The sequence below is a fragment of the Manis javanica genome, chromosome 14, assembly GCF_040802235.1.
Source record: "Manis javanica isolate MJ-LG chromosome 14, MJ_LKY, whole genome shotgun sequence".
In the NCBI taxonomy this organism is placed as follows: Eukaryota; Metazoa; Chordata; class Mammalia; order Pholidota; family Manidae; genus Manis; species Manis javanica.
Genome location: NC_133169.1, coordinates 47,051,044 through 47,060,549, shown reverse-complemented (window position 1 = coordinate 47,060,549; position 9,506 = coordinate 47,051,044). Strand labels below are relative to the sequence as shown.

At 38.5% G+C, this 9,506-nt stretch overlaps 1 pseudogene; it reads left to right on the top strand.

Moving 5' to 3' along the window:
* On the top strand, window positions 1–969 carry LOC108388104 (olfactory receptor 2T2-like; annotated as a pseudogene).
* The last annotated feature ends 8,537 nt before the right edge of the window (window positions 970–9,506 follow it).

Below are 9,506 nucleotides of genomic sequence, written 5' to 3'. Positions count from 1 at the left end.
ATGGAGGCCGCTCCCCAGAACTCCACTGACTTTACCCTTCTGGGCCTCATCACCTGTCCTGCGTCCCCTGGGCTTGTCTTTGCCATGGTCTTCTTCATCTTTCTCGTGGCCATAATGGCCAATGCCCTCATGATCCTGCTCATCCGCGTGGATGCTCGCCTGCACACGCTCATGTACTTCTTGCTCAGCCAGCTCTCCATCATGGACACGGTCTATATCTGCATCACTGTCCCCAAGTTGCTGTGAGATCTTCTCTCCAAGGAAAAGGTCATCTCCTTCCTGGGCTGTGTGCTTCAGATCTTCCTTTACCTGACCCTGATTGGAGGCGAATTTCTCCTTCTGGGACTCATGGCCTATAACCGGTATGTGGCTGTGTGCAAGCCCCTCAGGTACCCTCTCCTCATGACCCGCAGGATTTGCCTGCTCATGGTGGTGGCCTCCTGGATTGGTGGCTCCCTGGATGGATTCCTCCTCACCCTCTTCACCATGAGTTTCCCTTACTGCAGATCCCGAGAGATCAATCACTTCTTCTGTGAGATTCCAGCTGTGCTGAAGCTCTCCTGTGTGGACACATCGCTCTATGAGACCATGATGTATGCCTGCTGCGTGCTCATGCTGCTCATCCCTGTATCTGTCATCTCTGTCTCCTACTCGCGCATCCTGCTCACTTTCCATCGGATGAGCTCTGCTGAGGGCTGGCGCAAAGCCTTTGCTACCTGCTCTTCCCATATTATGGTGGTGAGCATTTTCTATGGGGCAGCCTTCTACATGAATGTGCTTCCCCATTCCTACCACACACCAGAGAAAGACAAGGTTGTGTCGGCCTTCCACACCATCCTCAGCCCCATGCTCAACCCACTCATCTACAGTTTGAGGAATAAAGAGGTGGCTGCAGCTCTAAGGAAAGTGCTGGGGAGATGCACCTCCTCACAGAGAATCAGAGCAGGGGATGCGTCCAGTAAACCCTAGATGGGCTGGTGCAAACATCTCTTATGTTCTGGCCAAAGGCACAGTTATTCCAGAAAATATGTCCTTGGTTCTGAAAAATATTCACCATCATTTTAATGATTGTTAATTACCAACAGGTCATCTCAGCATTAGCCAACCTGTCTGAATTCACTGAAAAACATCTTTCAGAGACCATTGTCTTTGAGAGACCATCCTCTGCAAACAGTACTATTCATCATCCCAGGCAGGCCAAGTATCCCTATGAAGAGTCCTGAATAAATGTGTTTCTGTGTTACACATGTTCATGTGTCTTCTGTGTCCGTATTGCTGACCGACTTTGGAACGAGATACACAGGGAGCAGTCACCGTGTCCTTAATGATTCAATGCCAGGCATCAGTACCAATTAAATATGTTCTAATGGTAAAAGTGAGGCAGCATTGAGGAAACATTTATTAGGACAACTCAATTGTATTTTGGGTTCTATTTTCTTAGTCACCTTTTATGAATGTTTGTGTTCTCTAACCACTGAAATTAAACTATAGGTACTTACAATGCCCTTATTCACATAGCTAGTCTAATATATGCTGGGAAATCAGGAAACATATACTGATTAATTGGTTAATGTTTGACTTCTGTCTTAAGATAGTAACATTACTACAATCCTTCAAAAACTTCCATTTATGCCTTATTACTGTGGTATAGATAAACATAGAATGAAGAAATCAAGATATTTTATCAGTTAACCCAGCTCCATTGGTCAATTCTCCTATTCTCAGCCTCTCCCTCTGGTGTACTGGTAGACAAATATTTCTTCTAATTAGTTTTTAGTTAAGTGCGGTGTTTTGATAGATGTAGGGTGCTGATAGAATATTAACTAAATAAGGACCACACTGACCGAGCCTTCTCCACCCATTTACCTAATTGTGACTTTCTCCTGCACCTGAGGTTCTAAAATGTGACAAGCCAAAAAGAAGTTTGCATTTACCCAGTATTTATTTTCTGTATCGGTAGAAGGCTGTTGGGCGTGTTTGGGAGAGGTTTGCTATTTTACAATGTCTAGGAAAGTTTACTCAGCCTATGTCATTCTGGTGTCAACACAGAGGGAAAAAATGTTTCCTCCACTGATACTGATGTAAGCAAGACATATTCTCATCAATATGCTAATCACAAGGCTAAAACATTTTGCCTTGGAAAACTCCTAGTAATTTGATCTTACCCTAAAATCAAACAAGAAAACAGAAAAGAGCTTATAAAATGGCTTGGATGGATAAATCTCTTCAAGTGGAGCAACTACCCAGGATTAAATTGTGAAGCCCCATCGATGTTGCTTCAGTTCAGTTCCATTCTCTGCATCTCCGCACTGGTACTTCCTCCTCTCTTCTTCTCTTGCCTTGTTAGCGCCTCTCCTCATCTTTCCCTCTGTAAAATCCTTCATTTTGCAATTCCCATTTCCGCTCTGCTCTGAGTACTTGTCTTCTTTCCCATTTCCTCAGAGTCCTGCCTAGACCTGGGCTGTTATTACCAATATTAACAGGGCTTTTGTTCTTACATCCCCAAGATGAATCTTTTGCCCATGTAACAAGGACATTTTACACAGACAATTTTAAATATTTCAAATGTATCTGAGAAGCAGCAGGTACAGGAGGTGCGTTCTGATAAGTTCCTAGAGGTCTCACAGGAATTAGTGATCAGGGCAGGGAAGGAGGGCCTGCGGGATGTGGTCAGGCATCTATTCCCTACTCAGTGGTGCGAGGGTGTGTTCACTTCACGGCGATCTGCCAATCTCACCACTTCTCATGCACGCACTGTTCTGTTGTGTGCTATACTTTAATGCAATCAATTATTTTTAAAAAATCACATCATATATATTGTGGTGTCTTCTCCCCTCACCCACAAGACTAGTCTTACCTTACAGGGAAGGATAAGGGATTTTTCCCCAGTCACCATAACAAATTCTTATATAAGGTAATTTTTGGTTACTATATATTCCCCTTTATTAAAAATATGTAAGTTGGTAATGAAAATTTTAAGTTATAACAATTTACAATTATTCAAAATGTAAAAGTGTCCACTCTGAAGATGTCAGGTACTGTTTTAGATTATGGGGAAAAGAATGAAGGGAAAACTGTCCCTATTTTTCAAAGCATCTTCAACTGCATTCTCTGATTTTGATCCTGATTTTTACAAAGTCCTACCAAGTATTTGGAGAAGGAACCAGCCTGAGGGGAGATGGAGAAGCTGGGACTGAGCGCAAACGATTGCCTCTGCAAGAGGCAGATGGCAGCTTCAGAGCTTTGTCTTCTGACCTGCAGTCTTGTGTTCTTACGCCAATTCTTACTGTTAATTGATAGAAAAGAGAGAAGCATGTGGTGCAAAGTGCAGCTGCCAGTCTGTTAATCCTGCTAGTGACCTAGAGAAAAAATTCTCTGTGGAGTAACATGCTTATAAAACTCCACGTTCATCTTCTGTGGGGTGACACTCGGCCGTTCTAACAAGAGCCAGAGGCGAGGCAGACCCTTGGGGGTCCTGTCTACAGGGGAGGGGTATGGACAGGAAACCAACTGAACTCTTGCTTCTACATCTTAATTTTATTTATTCTTTATAAAGGCATATTTTTAGAACATAAAAATAAGCAAAGGAAGATAATAAAAAGTAATAGTCTATAATATGAAATCTAGTTATTAACTACTTAAGCTTGATTAAATATCCAGGAAGGCTTCAGATGAAGGACTGACCAAGAAAATGAAAATAATTAGATGATTATTGAGCATGAAGAAGAGAATTCAGTCCTCTGTTGCCGAGAAGTGACAATACGTCCCTGCCAAGTGAGGTTTCTCACTCTGAATAAAGTGAAGTCCTGGTGAGTGAAGCCTGATAACAGTGTGACCCCGAGAGGCTGTAGGGTCAGACCCTGACCTGAACAGAAGTGTTTTACATTAGGCAGGACAATGATAATAATGGTTAATGTCATGGCATTGATAGGTTATTTAACTAAAATGACAGGCTGATTCAAAAGTATATAATTAACTAAAATGTAAGCATTTAAAATTAATTTTTAGTTGGGATTTTGTTGTGGGGAGAGCCTGTTAAACCTGCGTGACTGCCATGGTTTCATCACACATTCACCAAACACCCTTTAAAATCCCAGAGTTTAGAAAAATAAATGAGGTTTCTGTTTCTGCTATATTATTTTGTCTTGCACCACTGGTGAAGAATATAAAAGTGACTGATAAATACCCATAGCATCAATTCTGAGGATCTCATATTGCTTCATTTCATTTTCTCTGCTTAGATCTTAAGCTTATTCAGTTTATATTAGATCTTCCTCATCACATAAGCAAGGACAGGAATCTTAACTGTTTCGGTGCATCCACAAACACCAATACTTTTCCTGAATATAATATGTGTTTAAATGATTAGTTCTACAAATAAACAAATGTCATTTCATTTTATAAGGCTTAGGGCTCAAAAATGTTAATTTTAATGTTAGTGCCCTTTTTTCCCCCTTTTTCCTGGGAAATCCAGGTTTGAAGAGTTGCAGGTGACACTTGCAGTCTGAGCAATCAGGTGGCGAGGGCACGCTCATGCAGAACTGCCTGTCAAGGGTGAAGCTACAGCCAAAAGAACCTTAGCAAAATTATTTCCAACTTCTCCAATTCTGATGCAATTTCTAGTTAAGTATTCAGAAACATGGTCCCTGCAAAGAAATATGTAAGTTATCATCATTATTCATTCTTCCTTTGAACAAATAGGAATTAAGCAGCAGAGGCAGGCAGTGGCTCAGCTGTGGAGACAGAAAACATCTTCTGTACTGACTGAAAATTTAGATGTTAGAACCAGGCTTAGGAGGACATATATCAGTTTATACCATCAAATTGTTCTTTTCCTGAATTTCCACAGTGCTTAACTGCAATGAGCAGTGGTTTTAATGGGAAACCAATAAATGTAGAAAGATGAAATCAGGAAACATGCTGCCCTGCATAATCTTAGGACACTTCCATGAAAGAAAGAATAATACAAATTTGACCAAAGTCAGGGCTGCCTGAAAATAATGGCCCTTTATAATTTGAAAGATTGTGAAATTCTTTATCTTTGATTAATTTTATGAACAAGATCATAATGTGCATATATTACATAGTTCCAGTCTCAAGATAGAGAACTAAGCCAACACTATTTCTTAAAATGACAAGAAATGCTTTTATAATATGAGGTGTATAATCTAAAAAATGATCAATGATAGTACATTTCCTATAATGTCTTCTTTATATATTGGGAAAACTAGGGTTAAAAAGATTAAAGTAACTAAAACAAAGTTAAATACTGGTCATTTTCAAGTTCAGAATTTAATAACTTGTTTTTTATATTCTGGAGTCTGTTTTATTTCCACAATGACTAAAAGTGGGGAGAGACATACTTTGAGTGAGGGGGGATCTTAGAAATGATAGACCAAGTCCTACCTTTTGATAACATATGTGTCAGTACTATTATGAGCACCTTCCAAAGAATTCTCACAATGACATTCTGAGGTCAGGAGCTGCTCCAATGCCCATTTTTTAAGTGAGGAACGACTCCTTTATTGTACATTTATTAACCACATATGTGTGGGTTTATATCTGGACTCTCTATTCTGTTCTATTCATCTATGGGTTTGTTCTTGTCCCAGTACCAAATTGTTTTGACTACTGTAGCTTTCTAGTAGAGCTTGAAGTCAGAGACTGTAATCCCCCCAGCTTTGTTCTTCTTAGGATTGCTTTGGCTATTTGGGGTCTTTTGTGGTTCCATATGAATTTTAGAACTATTTGTTCTAGTTCATTGAAGAATGCTGTTGGTATTTTGATAGGGATTATATTGAATCTGTAGATTAACAATATTAATTCTTCTTATCCATGAGCATGGGATGTATTTCCATTTACTGGTGGCTTCCATGATTTCTCTTAATAGTATCCTGTAGTTTTCAAGGTATAGGTCTTTCACCTCCTTGGTTAGGTATATTCATAGGTATTTTATTCTTTTGATGCAGTTGTAAATGGGGTTGTTTTCCTGATTTTTCTTTCTGCTAATTCTTTGTATACAGGAATACAACAGATTTCTGTGTATTTATTTTATATCCTGCAACTTTACTGAATTCAGTTATTAGTTATAATAGTTTTTTGGTGGATGCTTTAGGATTTTCTATATTTTATATGTCATCTATAAACAGTGACAGCTTAACTTTTTCCTTACCAGTTTGGGTGCCTTTTATTTATTTGTGCTCTCTGAATACTATGGCTACCACCTCCAGTACAATGTTGAACAAAGTGATGAGAGTGGGCATCCTTGTCTTGTTCTCGATCTTAGAGGAAAAGCTTTTAGCTTTACACTGTTAAGTATGTTGGCTGTGGATTTGTCATGCATGCCCTTTATTATGTTGAGTTATATACCCTCTATACCCATTTTATTGAATTTTTATCATGAATGGGTGTTGAATTTTGTCAAATGCTTTTCCAGCATCTATTGAGATGATTATGTGATTTTTTTGTTCTTTCTGTTGACATGTTGTATGATGTTGATTGATTTATAAATATTGTACCATCCTTGCATCCCTGGGATGAATCCCACTTGGTCATGATGGATGATATTTTTGATGTATTTTTTGAATTCTGTGTATAATATTTTGTAGAGGATTTTTGCATCTATGTTCATCAGGCACATAGGTCTGTAATTTTTTTTTGCTGTATGTTTGTCTGGTTTTGGCATTGAGTGATGGAAGCCTCATTGAATGAGTTTGGAAGTATTCCCTCCTCTTCTACTTTTTGGAAAACTTTAAGGAGGATGTGTATTAGCACTTCTTTAAATATTTGACAAAATTCAGCAGTGAAACCATCTGGTCCAGGAGTTTTGCTCTTAGGTAGTTTTTTGATTACCAAATCAGTTCTGGCAATTGGTCCGCTCATATTTTTTGTTTCTTCCTTGGTCAGTCTTGAAAGGTTATATTTTTCTAGAAAGATATCCATTTTTTCTTGGTTGTCCAATTCATTGGCATAAAATTTTTTATAGTATGCTCTAATGTTTCTTTGTATTTCCATGGTACCAATTATGGATGCATTATTGGCTTTGTTTTGAGATGGTTAGCTCTGAAAGAATTTACTGCAGAGATGTGATATGATGAGACACACAGTTTTAAAAGGATCAATGTACCAATAATATTGAGAATATTGCAGACAGATTATGTAACTAGGATGCATGAAGACAATTTAAAGGGCTTCAGAGATGGGTTAAGTAGGGTGGTGACACAAGAGTGTTTAGCTCACAGAAAGGATGTCTTTCAGGAGAGAGAGTGGAGTGCAGGTAACTCTAGTTTGGGCTCAAGTGAATGGACAGTGCAATTTCTACTCACTGAGACTTAAAACTTCTAGAGTGTCAGGTTTCAGGAGAAATCAAGAATTCAGTTGAAACAAATTTTAAATGTCTATTAGGTGTATGAAGTCACTTGAAAATCATATTAAAGTTCTGGACTGAAGGCTTACATTTAGTAATCTTCAGAGTAAAAGGATTACCTGAAAACATCACATTTGTTGTGACAAATTAGGTAAGAAAAATGGTCTGAGATAGAGACCTGGGGTAACTGGTTCCACTGAGAAGTAAATCAGGCAAGAGACAGGTTATGATGGAATAAGAAAGAGTAATATTTTAGACACAGGCAAGGAAAATGTTCAAAGATTCAGAGTGTGATTCTCTGCGACAGTTGCAGTTTCTAGTTGGGTTACAATGACTGAGAGTTGAACCTTGTGTTTGCCAACATTGGTATTATTTGTGTCCTTAATAAAAGAAATTTCAGTGTAGCTGTGCTCAGAGAGTAAATGGTAAAGTAGAAAGGAAATAAACACAATGACTAAAGTAAAGATATACTTTCTCTTTTTCTTTTTGTAAATGAGAGCTGATAAATGGAGCAGGACCTGGAAGGTCATGTGATATCAAGTGGTATCAATGAGCTTTTTATTACTGTGAGATATCACAGATCTTTGTTTAAGGGAAGGATTCAATTCAAAGAGTAAATTGAATACGAGTGAGAAATGAAGGCAATCTCCAGAGGGATGACTTTTGAGAATGGCAGAGAGCACAAAAACAAGAATAGGGAAGGAGAGTTTGATCTTTTCTGCAAGTACGGCTAGTTCATTGACTGCAGCAGGAGGTAAAGCAGAGCATATATTACACAATTAAATTCTCTTCTTATGAATATTTTCTCAGTGTAGATAGAATCAAGGAGAGCTTCTATTTCTGAAGAACAGGGAGGACTTGTTAAAAATTGGAGAGGAGAAAAGGGTCAAGACAGTAAGTGAAGAAGGTGGAGGTATTAGGGTTTGTAGGGTTGCTCTAGGATCCTTACTTAGGATTAATTTATGAATGTGGCATAAGCATGTTTGTCAGATAGTCCAGTAAGTGTGCTCAGTCTGGTGACTAAGCCCTCGATGTGTTACTTCCAATTAATTATGGCAACAATGGGAAGAATAAGGGCAGCAATAGCTGTTATCACTACTTCCACAGAGTCAGCATTCCTTGTGTGAAAACCATGTCATGATCATGTATGGTCTCTAGTGCCTCCCATTTCCAGCATGTAATATGTGTTCACAGTGGTTTGTCTCAATGGACTGGTCCCTTTGTTAATTAAAGGTTGTATAACCAACATTTTCCTCAGTGTGGACTTTGTTTGATACATCGTAATTCGACCTCATTGCATAACATCCTGTCCTTTCAACACAGAATTTCAGGTTTTGGTTAAGCACACCCTCATCTCAAATAGAAAAGCCACACAACCCAGCACTTCCACTTCTGGGAATTTACCCAAAGAAAACAAAATCATTCATTTGAAATGACATGTGCATCCCTATGTTTATTGCCACATTATTTCCAATAGCCAAGATACAGAAACAACCGAAGTTTCCATCAATGGATGAATGGATAAAGAAGAGGTGGTACATATGTAGAATGAAATACTGCTCAGCCGTAAAAAAGAAAGCTTGGCATTTTCAGCAATATAGGTGGACCTGGAGGAAATCATGCTAAGTGAGGTAATTCAGAGAAAAAGGAATATCATATGGTTTACTTATGGGTGGAATCTGAAAAACAAAGCAAACAAAATAGAAGTAGACTCATAAACACAGAGAATGGACTTTTGGTTGCCAGGAGGCAGGAGATTGGTAAAATAGGTGAAGGTGATAAAGAAGTATAAATTTCAAAGTAGAAAATAATTTAGTCACAAGCATGGAAGTAGAGCGTAGGGAATGTAGCCAATAATACTGCATTATCTTTGTAAGGTGATAAATGGTAACTGCACTTATCATGGTGAGCACTTACTAATGTGTATGACTGATGATCACTGGTGTTCCTCTGAAACTGGTGTAATATTGTATATAATCTATCTTTCAATAAAAAGTTATAAAAGACACTCCTATCTCTAATACATCCAATCTTTAAAATGGGTTTGTGCTGGCTTCTCTACTTACACGTTGGATTCTTGCAGTGTATAAAGTGCTCTTGCCCTAAGTCAGAAGGTATATTTAGTGTTCAATAAACTTTA